This window comes from Meleagris gallopavo, chromosome 1, assembly GCF_000146605.3.
Source record: "Meleagris gallopavo isolate NT-WF06-2002-E0010 breed Aviagen turkey brand Nicholas breeding stock chromosome 1, Turkey_5.1, whole genome shotgun sequence".
Taxonomy (NCBI): domain Eukaryota; kingdom Metazoa; phylum Chordata; class Aves; order Galliformes; family Phasianidae; genus Meleagris; species Meleagris gallopavo.
Genome location: NC_015011.2, coordinates 33,775,412 through 33,789,663, shown reverse-complemented (window position 1 = coordinate 33,789,663; position 14,252 = coordinate 33,775,412). Strand labels below are relative to the sequence as shown.

At 41.7% G+C, this 14,252-nt stretch overlaps 1 long non-coding RNA gene across 1 annotated transcript in view; it reads right to left on the bottom strand.

The window, feature by feature from the left end:
• Nucleotides 1–4,286: 4,286 nt before the first annotated feature.
• The window catches only part of LOC100545666, a 101,037-nt gene continuing 91,071 nt past the window's right edge, over nucleotides 4,287–14,252 (bottom strand). Inside the window, exon 4 of the long non-coding RNA XR_792700.3 lies at nucleotides 4,287–4,446. This is a non-coding gene — a long non-coding RNA (uncharacterized LOC100545666). The remainder of the gene's footprint in view (nucleotides 4,447–14,252) is intronic.

The following is a 14,252-nucleotide window of genomic DNA, read 5'->3' as shown; positions in this document are numbered from 1 at the left end:
TGAGATGTGGAATGATCCTTTACTACCACTGAGCTGGGTGAGAAAGGAGAGGAGGACACGTAATGCAAGGAATGCAATTACTCACATCTCTGACTCAGGACTGATGAGTATGTGTTACTACTCAACACACATTTTGTGACTTTATTTTGGTTATTTTACGAGTAATCAAGTTCAATGGGAACATGCCATAAAGCCCTTGGGAAAGCAGAGGTTATTAGGCCAAAACAGATTAGGTGGATATTTTACAAACGACTGAATACAAGGAATGTGTAAAACCAAATATTGGAGAAATTACTATCTGAACAACCAACCTTGGTGAGAAGGACATGGTTGCAGATATGAATGAGTGGACACACAATCACAATCTTAAAATCTCCCTGTAAAAGGCCACAGGACCACGTAAGACCAAATGTAGTGTGAAAGCCAGAAGAGACCCGCATAACCTGACTGTGACAGCTTTGGGGTCGAAGTTTCAAGGCAGTTTCCTGAGCCCTCAAGCTGTGTCCTAGCAATACCCAGCCATGTTCCTCTCTCAGCCAATCCGAGTACCCAAATACCTCCTTCCTACTTCAACTATCAAGGATACTGAAAACAGGCATTTAGATTCACAGAAGGCCTGCTGCTCTGATACTGTCCCAGCTTAGATGATAAAGTATACCTCCCTCCAGCACCCACTGAAGAGGGCTAGGGACTTAGGCTCATCTTTACATCTGCAGCTCTCAGCCTAGGCAAAGTGCCAAAAGGATGAGGTGACAGGAATCCAAGCCACCTCCTTACAATGGCCCTACGGCAGCTCGAGTAGCCAGGAGGCTGCACAGTGCAGACCCCAGCCTTGCACCCCAAGGAAGAAGGGTGGGTTTGTGCCCACACACCACCTTCAAAAGGAGGGACTTTACCTCAGCTCGCATTCCTCCATTTCTAGTTTATCCTAATGGCTGAATAATAAGCCATAAAACCTTCTGGATGCAAAATGTGATCTGGCCTAAACAGAGGAGAAGGCTCTGACATTTGACTGACTTCCCACAGGTAGATCCAAAGATGGTCAACAAAACACCGCTTCAGTCTCACCAGTGTTACGGTGCTTCTGTCTGGGTGGTAGCAAATCTGCTCCCCTGGCACTTGGAGCTGCACGGTCAGAGTGCCATGCTGGGAACATGTTCTACTCCCTGAGGGGACACTCACAACATGTCCCTCTGCTGAGGGCACACACTGCTGCCCCTCACAGCAAATGCTCTTCTTCTGAGCACCTATGATCTTGAGACAAAAAAGACTACTTGTATACAAAGCTTTTACAGATTTGGTCACTGTGACCAAACTTTATTACCCATTTTATGGAACTGTGACAAAAGTCTAGGAATCAAACAACATGGGGATCACAGAGGCTATGATGTTTATTGTGCTGAACAGACTGTGATAATCCATTAAAGGAACATTTTCAACAAGCAAGCGATTCGAAGTACAATCGTAGACAGCAGCTCTACATGAAGAACAAAGCAAAAAGTTAGAAGACACTCAAAAGATAAAGTAAACTGTAGTTAGACATCTTGAAGCGTTTTTTTTTTTCCTGCAAACACACCTCTCTTGCAGAAATGGTAGAAGAGTTAAATGTCCAGTCTTAGTTAGCAGTGACCAATGACAGCAAAGAACAGTCGTATAAAATTTATCTCCCACAAAAATAAACTATATATATAAAAAATTTTATGATGTTCTCACTGGCTCACTGGCCACATGCAATTTTTCAGTCTGAAAAAATGAGGTATAGTAGGCCCTAAGAGGTAGTAATGTGTTTTGATTGTACTACAATATACAGAAAATACAAGATTCCGTTCATCAGAGTGGTCAGTCTCTCGGAGGTTGAAGTGTGACACACACACCCAGTGATTATTTTGGTGTCATCTGCTGAATACTGTGGTTTCAAAAAATGTAAACAAAACCAACCAAAAGGGATTTGCTAAGGCTCAACTCGAGGCCCTCTGAAGTCAACAGAATTCCTTCTACCGACTTCAAGTGACGCTGGATTTGGCCTGCTAGAGCTACTGCATAGCTCGGGTTATTTTTTGTTCACTTCCTATTAACATGTCTAGTTGTAACACTCCGAGGAGCTCTTTCTCAGCAATCTCCGACAATGGACCCTCTGCAGTCTTTTGAGGAGGTCCGCAGTTCTTGACTCTGCCTCTTGGAAGAAGCCAGTAAGTAGTTATCTTTAACTGCACTTGGCTTGCTACGAAAGCCGTGCCAACAGACGCCTTCCTGAGAAACTACCCCTGGCCCAGTTATTAATAAAATGTTACAAAGTACTGACTAAGAAAGAGAGGAAGAAAGGAAATTAAACAGAGAGAAAATGAAATGAAAGAGAGAAGAGGGAAATACAGAGTGAGAGGGAGGAGAAGAATAAAAATACTCTACAGAAGAAGCATTTAAAATAAATCTGGCTGAAACATATTACAAAATCACATTTGTGTAAAATACATGAAAATACTTGTCAAGTACTTTCTTACAATCTACTAATTATTTTTTTAAACACATATTTGTGATTGCATTATGCAAAAGCTGAGCTTGTTGCTTCCCACCTACAAAGCTTCAAGTTTCTTTGAAGGTTTTTTTTTGTTCATTTTTTTTTTATACGAAAGTAATTTAAAATGTGTTCATTTTCCACAAGTTATTTTACAAAAATAGTTTTGAATTAGGGATTAGTTGCAGTCCTAACTGTTTCAAACGTCTCAAAACTAATGCTGAAAGTAAGAAGTTCATTCCATTTAAACTCTGGAGGTAGGTCTTTGTCAATCAATTAGTCCATTTCTTTAAACAATTCATTTGAGGTACAAACTTGGACAGTAATATTTAAACATTACAGCTAAATTTTTTTTCTATGTCATGTAGTGTCACTGAAGAAAATTCTCCTTACAAACCTATCAGCAATTCAGTACAAAAATATATTCAAGTTAACAGTACATTACACAGAAGTTTAGCAGAGAACAGGGTAAGTACATTTAAAAAAAAAAAGAGAGAAAAATACATAGTCATGCTGAAACACAATAAAGATATTGCTTCCTTAACTGTAATTAAGTGTTGAAGTAGAAATAAGGGGAAAATGCAGATACTCATGATTATCTATCCAGTAAAAATTTCCTGCATTGAATGTGTATAGCAGCATGTATTTATCAGTCTGTTGAGTTAATTGTAAAAATCAGAGGTAGCTTTGAGTAGTGGGGTAATATTGCATCTGTTGCTAAAAGTGCTGCTTTGAATGAAAAGATGGAGAAACGCAACTGGCACAAAGGTGCTCAGTGAACCATCCTATGTCAAAATACATTGCTTAAAGTAATACACAAGCTTAACTGAGGTACATGGTGTTGGTTCTTACATCATGACTGATGAGTAATGAGGAGAGATCCATCCTGTTTGAAATCTGGTGCGGGGTGAGTGGAATTAGTTGAAAATAACCAAAACATCTGGATTATTTTGTTCAGATAAACTCACGATTAATTTTGAGGTACCTTTCTACATGATTTAAAACACTTTTCTTGATAAGGACTTAGTCATTAATGGCATTAGTGTTTGGTGTCAATCATTTCTGTTTCCACAGAAAACACCTGGCTCTACGGAAAGCCGACTCCTTCAGGCTTTCTACTGTCCAGAAGGTGAAGGCTGCTCATTTTGTTTACTACTATTTCTGCTGATATGTTTGTATGTAAAACTATACAACGTATCTTTGTCTTTCTTCCCTTTTGCAAAATGGAAGTACCTTTTTCATGTTGCTCTTTCTTCTGATTACCAGCTGAATGAAGTGAGAGTTCAGCTTTTATTTTTTTTTCCTGAAATATCAGTAAGACTAAAAAAAAAATAAATCAAAGTACAAATCTACAAGAAAGGTTAAACAAAAAAAAAAAGTAAAGTATCTATCCCTTATCTTTGGTGTTCTAAAACAGAGAGTTCACTAAGTAGGGAGTGGGTTGCTGGAAGTGTTGCAAGGCTAGGTGTTACACACGCAGCCTTTCCTATTTCAATGCCCATTATAATTAATATGTTACAAGTTTCTTGTTTATATGCAGTGCAGTGAATGACTTAAACCTGATTTGGAGTTCTTCTTGACCCAGTCACCCTTACTTAGCAGCTCAAACAAACTATTAGTAGGTTAAGAAAATTGAAAACAGTAATTTGAAGTTGCATCGTTAATCTGTGCCCCCATTGTGTTACAGCAGTTTTTCACTAAACCTGGGACTGTGAAGGGATTATAAAGAAGTTGATTAGTCAAATCCTTTTTAAGGTTATGCAATTTTTTTCCCCCCAGGCAAAAGTGGAAAGACCATGGCAATAGAAAATAAGTGGTCAAGGCAGTGTCTTCTCCCTTCAAAAGACCCAACTGCTGATGAGGTAGAAATTGCATGGTGCGGTCTCCTAGTCTTCCTCTGCAGATTCTTGTGAGGATGTTTCTTCAGTCTCTTCCTAGAATACAAAAAGAAAAAAAATAAATATGTGGTGACCGTGCGTCTGAGGCTGCTTCCTCCTCTCACACAACTGACAACTGCATCCCAAGCTAACCAAATGTGCTGTATAGCTGCTGTGATGCCTCAAGAAGCTGCTATGGAGAGCAGGGGAAGGTCTCCACTCTCAGACCACATCACTTTAGTTTAGTGTTCTTCCCTCCTACCCCATGGGGCACCAAAAAGAGAAATCCCTGCCGTGCTCTGTCATGAGAAGCATTTTGAGCAGATATCCAATGTGAAGGGGGTGCTGTGGGAAGCCTTCGCCTTCTTGTGGGCCATCTTCCTCCGCCCCAAAGCCAACTTTGTCATTCTTTTCAGCACACCTGGCTGAACGCAACACTCTTATGCTGCTTATTTAACCAATGCGCTGGGCTTTTCAGGACACAGACAGTAAACTGGGAGCAACAAACATTTATGATAAAAGGGGCCGAGAGTGAAGGGTTATTTTTCTGAAATGCTGCACATCATTGCCTAAGCCAGCACGTGAAAAAGATCTATGAAAAATAGGAATTTATCCCCTCAGCCAACGGAGACCTTTTAAGAATGACCAGCTTAAAACAGCTTATAGCAGTCTTCATACTTTAATAGATTTGATTTTCCACATGGCTTCATTTTGTCTCGGTGGCTAACTGACACAATTTATAACTCTCTTCCTTTCCCAGGCCACTACAGTACACCATTCAGCAAAGCATGCCTTCAAGCTTGTCTGCATTATATGGCCAAACTTCCATTCATTAGTGTTTGAAACACCTCAGCTGTGAAGGGCTCCTAAATGCTACCATGTGTGGCACTGCTGCAGAAGAGCGGCATCAAGGAAAAACACACAGATTTAATCATAGGCCACCACTCTCTGCAATCCTCTTTCAAAAGGTTTCAGCCCCTTGCACCCCCCATCAAGAAAAGACTGAAGAAAAAAAAGAAAAAGCTGTAAATCCAGGGAATAAACGTAAGTATAAATGAATGGATGACAGCTTAAAAAATATAACCATAGCAGCATCAAGCCATGAGATTTCACACTGGTTTTGTTTAGTCTGCTTTGGGTTATGTGGGAAATGTGAAAAGCATGAAGCAAACGCTTCCCCCTCCGCCGCCAGACCCCTGCCCCCCGCTAAAGCTCGGGCCTCAGCCATTTAAGCCAGCAGGTTTATACTCTTGACTAGGAAACAGGCCATGACCCTGGGGTACTCTCTGGAGCACCGGGCACAAAGAAAGATGTAGCGTGATCAAAGCTGTGGACGGAGGAAAGAGAGCAAAGTCAAGTGTCAGCCGCCCTCCGACCTTGACTTTTCAATTAGTATTTAAATTCCGGATGACATCGATCTATCACGCAGATAAACAATTTCTTCCTCACAACAACTGATTCCCGCTTGCAGCACGGTTATATTTAGAGCGCTGTGTGAAAACGATCCCTGACTCACCATGTGATTAAGCGACTTTCACTCCATCCCCCGCAGCGTTTGGAGATGGGTGCTCGCGCTCCATCTAATCCTGTTATCATGTAATGCATTTTCCCTGCTTATCTTCCACACAGAATGGGATTGTGACTGCTACAACATCTCAGGCAAGAAGAAAAGTGGTATCTGCAGACACCTACTGAAAAGCTAACTTGGGCTGCGTGTTGAGAGACAGCACCAAGTACGTTGGCTTGAATCTTGGTAATTCAGAACTTGTGATGACCTGAAAACAATGGCTTTGCCTGCAAGCCAATTATTTCAGTTAAAAATGATGACTGTGGGTTCCATGCTCGGAACGTAACACAGGTAGACATGTTTTGGTTAATGGCATTTGATGACAATCACATGCTTAACGCCTTAAATCACTGTGGGCGGTCTGAACCTCTGGCCACTGAGTCCCAGAAGCCCGCAGTACATACATGGGCACTCACTTTGTTTTAGCCCTGCCTTGTCACACAACTGACCCGTTTTCCATGATGGTGGACTTATGATCACAGCACAACATCGACGGGACATAGGGAAAATACATGGCAGGATGTACTTCTATTTCCGAGTCCAGCCAGGGGAGCCATAAAGAGCTATTCTTAGCTGAAGACCTGCCCAATCTCCTGATTTATACTGTGAATTTCACAATATTTTTTCCTTATGGTCTCTGCTGCTGTGACTAGGAAAACAAATGAGAAGTTCATCTTTCATCTATCTATCCATATATGTATCAATATTAATTTAATGACAGATATGTATATGCAAACGTGCACCTGTAGTGCTACAAAAAATGAGAAACCAAAAATCAAGCTAAAACCAACAATATTTAAATAATAAACTGATTATTAAAAATACTTGAGACTCGCAGCTCTACTTTTCAAATCCGCATTTCAGGCAAGGAGATCAGATTGTCACGCAGCAGAAAGAAAACTTTTCTTCATTAGGTTCATGCTTTGCAAAAGCCTAAGATAGCTCAGTTACAGATGGGTGGTTTTAAGCCAACCTATCATGTAAGTTTGTCAAGGCACAGATGGAGATGTGATTGCCACTCTGAAGTGCTTACAATTCAAAGGGATAATACAAATCAGACAGAGATGCACAGAGGGACCCAAAGGAAGAAGTGAACAGAGGTTCTGAAAGAGAAAATGCAGATGTGTCACAGCAACAGAGAAAAATTTTTTGCATTTGTCCCCTCCATGTATCATACACATTCGTTAAAAAAAAAAAAGGTTACAAATATTAGAAGATTGTGCAGCTGTGATCCTCAACCCAGCCTTTGCTGTGTGCCCCACGTACATGCACACTCAGCAGCTGACTGACAAAGTGCACTGCAGAGGCAGTTTTACTTGGCATGTCCCGTCTCTGGTTGTCCTGTGCTGTATGGGACAACATATTATTTACTCTGAGTTGCTGTAGGTCACAGTGTGATACTGTAAAGACAGACTGCAAACAGCATCCTGAGCTATTTCAATCCTTAACTGCTGTAACTGATCTAACAACCAGGATGTGATGTGGAGCTGCTGTCTCTTCCGGAAAAGAGCACTGAGAAATCTTTCTCCACGTGCTCAAATGTTTAATGGTCTCTTCCGGAGGGGCATCATCAGCAAGAGGCTGGCAAATGCGCCCTGAGGACTGAGACCCACCAGCACGGCCCTCTCGCGTTCCCCAGTGTTGATCTGTTGAGTAAGGACAGATGGTTCCCAAAGGTCCACAGCAGAGATCTGCCCTCAGAAGGGTTACTCTGCAGGGGGTTGGCACTGCTGTTGTTAGCCTGAATTTAACAGTGATGGCAACAAAAAGAACCAGGATGCAGAAATGCTCTCTGCAGTTAGCATGCTTAGTGGGCTTTCACCCTCCACAGTTTCAAACGATGGTACCTTTGGTGGGATCCTTATGTCTGTAGATAGGAGAATGGGCCTGCTTTAGATGCCCTGGGTATTTAGTTTGGCATTCAGCAGCAGACCAAAAGGCCGCTGGTCTCCCATGTCACGCTATGGATGTTTGTGATCCACCAGAGCATCTGAAAGGACTCAGGACAGCACTGAGACAACTGTTCCTGTTTGACAGGAGCGTCCCCCCACATACAGAAGGACAACTGTTGCTCAGTTTTGTAAAGAAATTTATTACGTTTTAATTCCCTGAGCAAAGCTCCTTTACAGTTACTTCAAGGTTAACTGCCTCAATAAGCTGGCAATTCAGTCGGCAACTCATTTTTTTTCAACTTTTGCTCATGAAACTGAACTTCAGATTAAAAAAAATAGAACCAGTTCTGCAAGATGAACTACAGGATCACGGCAATGGCACATGCAGAGCCTCCGAATTTGTCAGAGCTTTTATTTTATAACAAAGTATTTGCTATTGGCACAGATCTTGCTGGCTGCTTTCAAAGTCCGAAAGGGTATGCTTGAATAGATACGTCAAAAAGAACTGCTGACAAGAGCAACTTGCAGACTGTGGACCATTGTCTGCTAACTTGTCTGAAATCCCCTGATGTGCAAACTAATATTTTCAGGAGTCCCTGAAGCCAGTGGCTCCTACTGCAGTTGCAGATACCCAGGCTATGTCCAGACAGTGCCATCCTGACTGCTCCATGGCCAGCACACTAAACTGCTTTAGAAATTCTTACAGCACTAACACACACTCATCATAGATTTCTTTTGCATGAAGCTTTTGGTGGGAACTTTTGCTTCAAGCTGCTCTGCCCTCTGCAAATCATGCTGGCAAGAGCTCAAACTCCTGTTCCAAGGGGCTGTCAGTCAGCATGCAGCCCTGCTGAGTTTGTGACAGCAGTCACTCAGCAGTAAGGCAAAGTTAAATTTGAGATTTTGGATTCAGAACTCGTATTATTACAGGTATTTCATGCACACATCACAATAAAAGGATTCATTAAGGCAGAAGAAACCAGCATGGCCGCATTCAGAAAGCCACACAACTCTAAATGCTGGATTAAAGTATATTTTGATATACGCATCTAAAGAAATTATTTCAGTACTGAAAATCTGTATCTGAATACAGATGAGTCAACCAGCCTGCAGCCGGCAATTTCCATGTACTGTCACTATTAGCATGCAAGAAGTGCAAATTCTCCAGCCTGGTGGTTAAAAATACAGTTGAAAACTCTACCAATAGAGCAGTTCAGCAAACCACTGCCCTCTCCCTGCACTAGTCCTGTATTTGACACCCTACAATCATGGACTAAGCTATGGGACAGCCCTGATGATAGCAAACAGACAGCTCCCTCCAAGGAAACAAAACTCTTGGTACTATAATGACATTAGAGATAAAGAAAGAGACAAATGGAGAGGTGGTAACTGATGGGACAGTTTGGGGTTGACATTTAAGGGCTGAAAAACATTCTTGCTTTAAATGTCTATTGTCCTATGAACTTTGCCTATAAGGTCCTCCTTGCTACCTAAGGACCTTGGTCTTAAGAAGGCTGCAGACTTAACTATAAGACAAATCCAATGCTGAAACACCAATGAGTAGTCTTACTGAGCTGCTGCTTAACCTCCCCAGTGCCTATGAGTCAGCTGGTGAGCATGTGCAGAGCTGCCTAATGCTCTTGGGAGCAAGCAGTTTATGCATCTTAAAATTCATTTCGACTTGGAGATGTTCTCAAAGCTTCCACAGTGAGGAAAGCAACGCACAACAGACAGTGAGAATAACACTCCTCTGTGAATGTGCATGTATGCAAAGCACTGATTTGGAAACTTACATGCAATCTTGTTCTTGTTCTTGTTCCCCATGTTCTCTGATTTGAAGCAGATACTTCAAGCTGTGTTTTCTACCGCCTATGAACATGCCAACCAACTCAGAATCTGTATACAGAGGATGCATTTTTTGTTTCCACTTTTATATAAATGGTCAAATATTCTCTGAGATACAAAGTGACCAGAAATAACAAAGCAAAATACTGATACTGTTCTGCAGGTGATCAGCCTGTAGCCTTTCAAATGCATAAACTTACTAAGCAAATGAAGGGTGTCCTCTCCCACTGCTGCTGGAACAATTCTTCTTGACTAGCAACAAGGCTGCTCATGAGGATTATTGGATAATCCACATCTCCAGCTGCTGGAGGAAGTGTACTAGCTGGGACAGCTGGAGTGAAGTTTCTGGGGCTGCCCTGGGACTCAGATGCTAGAAAGCTGAGAACCAGTGCCAACAACGTGGCTGAGAACAATAACAGCAGTATAGGTCAGAGGCAGTTACCATCCTTGCACACCCATGAACCACTCCTACAGATTGCCTTCCTATAATGGCTGAAGTGTTTTGCAAAGTTGGGGTAAACTTTGGGTCTTCAGTTACAGGTTCCGGCAAATGAAGGGGATCAGGACATTGCTCAGGAGCATCCCTTCCGGACAGGATAGGACATTCCTCTCTAAATTTGAACAGTTTTCTTGTTAGATTAAGCGAATACAAAAACATTTTTCTATCTTTTACCTCATCTGCCACTAGGAGAATTGTTGGATATAATGGAGTGATAACGACTCTGGTTACTTTGAGATAAAAGGTTTATCTGACACAGGATTTTTAAATCCAGGAGGACTCAATGAGAACTTCCAGAAAAAGAAATCAGGGTGACCTATGTACAGATATTCTGAAAAGTACCTATCCTAGAATCTGCTTCTCAATGTCTCCTACAAACGGGCTTGAATAAACCTGTTTCAAATGCCTAACTTTGCCATGGATTTTAGAGCAGCCCTGACATAACTCAGCAGTGAGGTTTCTGACAAGCATGTTGCTCAATGCTGAAGCCAGCTCTGGTGAAGCCTTTTGAAATTGAGACTTGTCTGTCTAAATTACATCAGGCCAGATTTCTTAAACACAGTTTGGCATATAAGTAGAGCAAGTGCCTTTTTGACCTAAGCAGGTCAAAACACTTTGAAAAAATCTGTTCCCCATGTGATTAAAAGGAGAGTGAAAATCTCCAGCAAAATCTCAGTATTAGTTAGAACAATTTCACAAGGAAGCACCATTTAGAGTCTACAATGAAAGAACTAAAGTGAAAAATGGTTCTTGAAACAGTCATGGGTGCTGTAAGAACACCGACAGAGACATACTTTATCTTAGAGAGCTTCAATCCCACAAGTTGTAAACAGTTTTGGTGGAATGGAAACAAAATGTCACAGAAAATAAGGCAGCAGTGCCATTAGAAACATACACAGCTGAGCTGGAGCAACCTCAGCTCTGATGAGCTGCTCTTACAAACTTATTGTGGAGGCTTTAAACTAGAGCAGAAGAAAACTGCTCTGTGTGCACACCCAGAGCCAAAATCCAAACTGGAGCAAAAGCAAAAGAGGCTGTAATAATGGTCTCTAATTACTAATGCATGCATGGATGCCAATCTTTAAAATCCCTAAGCTTGTAGAATCCACTGAAATGTTATGGGCCACTGCGTAAGCTCTTATTTCGCTGGCAGTGGAGACCACAAAGCCCAGAAGGATGATGGAGTCCATGAAGGTAAACCTGAACAGGCCTGCCTTCCTCCCGAGCCCTGCAGTGCTGGAAGGAACATTGATGCCTGTGCATATTTTGTGTTCAGTAGCAGAGGAAGAACCATGGTGAAGCTCTGGCTCCTGGCAAGGAGGAGACCCGGGGAAAGGGACACCAGGAGTGGTTTTGAAATAATGGTCAGATCTGTGTTGTTTACCCTTTGCTCCCTACTCTTATTTTAGAACACGAAAAAGGGAATAAAGTAAGATCTGTTAGATTTCTATTCTATTTCTTTTTCCTCCAAAACAACTGCTTTTTACAGACAGGAAGCAACTGTCAGAAGTTATTCACCTCCAATCCTTTATCACTTAAAAAAGCAATACGGCTCCATTTATGGAGCCACTGGCAACTGTGGTTTGGGACCAGCTATCTATCCATAATGATAAACAATAAAATAAAACATCTTCCTTTTGAGGCCCAGCTGAGAGATTTTGCCAAGCGATCAAACTTGTCTGAGCCTTGAAGCAGCAGCTTTGAAGTAATAAGAAAGAGATTGAAAACCTGCAGCCAAGAGCCGCACACACCTCATTAGGGCCCAGCTATGCGGGAAAGCCAGGCGGCAGCTTCCCGGTCAAGCCTGCCTGCCCACCAGAGAGGGGCTGCGGGAGAGGAAGATGAAAGGGCCTTTCAAAGGGGAAGTGCTCCACTGACATTTTTACGAGGACTGGTCTCCTGAACGAGCAGCTCATGGCTGGGTATGTAACCCACTCTGTGAGGCAGTGCTGGGGCTATGGGGAGCTGGGCCTGCAGGGAGCGCGGCTGTGGGAAGTGGGGCTGTGGCCACCGCTCTTTCTGAAGCTCCCCTGGTTTTCCCTTCGCTTCTTTTCCACTTGTGAAAGAAAGAGTTCAACACAGACAGTTCAACCTTCCCCGATCTGTGCTCTGAAAAGTCCTCACAAATGAGAAACATATTTCAGAAAGATAGCGAGTTGGGCCTGCTTATTTGGTACTGCAGAGATCATGTGAGACTCTGCGGTACAGTTCAGCTAAATTATTTTTTCTTAAAAACAAAACAAAACAAAACGAAACAAATAAACAAAAAACACTAAAGCTTAACAGACTTGTAAAATGCTTTTAAAAATGTCTGAAGAGTTTAATCATAGATCTTACCACACAGACACTGGTGAGGCTTTGTGCTGGCAGCAATGCAGAGTATTTAACTTTGAGAGCTGCAGTTCTGGGTTTGATTTTTGGTTTCAGACTAAACAGCAGGTCTGCAGTGAAAGGCAGGGCAATGACTCTTGAGCAAAATGGGGTAATGGGAATGCTTTCCTTGAAACCTTACTGATTGTGTAACTGTGGAGCACCTTTCTGTGCAGGCAAAGAGTGCAAAATCAGGGAACTTTGTGTTGGTTTGAATAAGAACCCCTCCCGCAATGCCACCTTTTTTTACAGCAAAAAATTCTGTTGCTATTTTATTATGTAATGCTGCAGGCTAAAAATATATCCCTAATTTAAGCCATCTTGCCAATAAATCTACAAATGCCAGGTAATCCAAAAAGAGTAGTTATGGTCTAATGACATACACTTCTTGTCATCTTAACATGTTCAACTCCTAAAGGATTTAGAGCAATGCATTTGAAGATTTTCCAACTTCTTGAATATCTCCACATCATCTGGTGGGAAGGGTAATAAAATAAGGTCCTCTTCAGCATGGAGCAGGAACCCAACTTTTCAAATTCCATCTTCACTGCGATCATAGGGAGAAGCTTTTTCTTTTTCTAAACAAGATAGTTTGATTTAAACAGTGTGGGCCTGTCCAACTGAATAGATACTGAAAATTTCCTTTTGATTGTAGAGCCTTTTATGGGAGTTTCTTTTCCAGTTGAGCACATCTATATTCTTTAATCAAATCAGAAAAGGTTTCTGGTAGAAATATGTGTTCAAAACACATTTTATTTTAGGAGCAAGACAGATTACTGCAATTTATATCTCAATGTTAATCTATTCTGCTATTCATAAATTTAAAGAAATACTAATATAAATTACAGTAAATGCCCCACCATATAAAGCAGTTCTCAGGAGACTGTAAAAGTGATGGGCAAGCCACCTAACATATTGTAACTGCCTCCTCTCTGCTTTTCTGATTTCAGTTTCCAGATTTTGAGTCAAAACAAGCATGATTATCGGGGAAAGGGTGGGAGGAAGCCATTTGCTGCCCTGAATCTGATATCTCCTGGGTCCTAGAGCTCACATGTCCCATCTTTCCAGACTCAAGTCTGGTTTCAATGGAGCTCTCATTTTTCTTCCCACTAATCCTGCCATGAGATCAATCATTGGTAACTCTGTGAGAAATTAAATACCAGGATGTGGGAAATCTGAGATCTGAATTTGGGTAGAATGTGGGTGATTCTTTTTTTTTTTCTTTTCCCCCTCCTTCTCTTTTCCCATGGTTGTTTTGAGGCAAATAGCCCTCCAAACCTGAGATCAGAGATTGGCCCTTAACAATGTGACTGCATCAACAGATCAGAAGCAACATAAAAAAGTACACTGGCAGTATCGTATCCCTTTTTAATATAAGAAACAGTCATTCCTAAAGGGAGATTTTGGCCAACATTTTTTTGAAAGCATTCTGGCATTTCCAGAAATGCCTTCCAATGGGATCAGCAGCAGATCACGGTGATGTTCACCATCTGGAGGAGCGGACTTCATCAAGAATTTAACATTTGTGGCATTGGGATCCCAATGAAACAGAATCCATGAGATAGTTTGCTATGGTGATGTGAGTGCTAAAATACCCAAGAGATAGGCAGCCATTTTGAATGGCTTTTTTCCAGTCTCTGTGAGAAAAGCGTGTTTATTTACTCAGGTCCTATGTGCGGGAAACAGATCC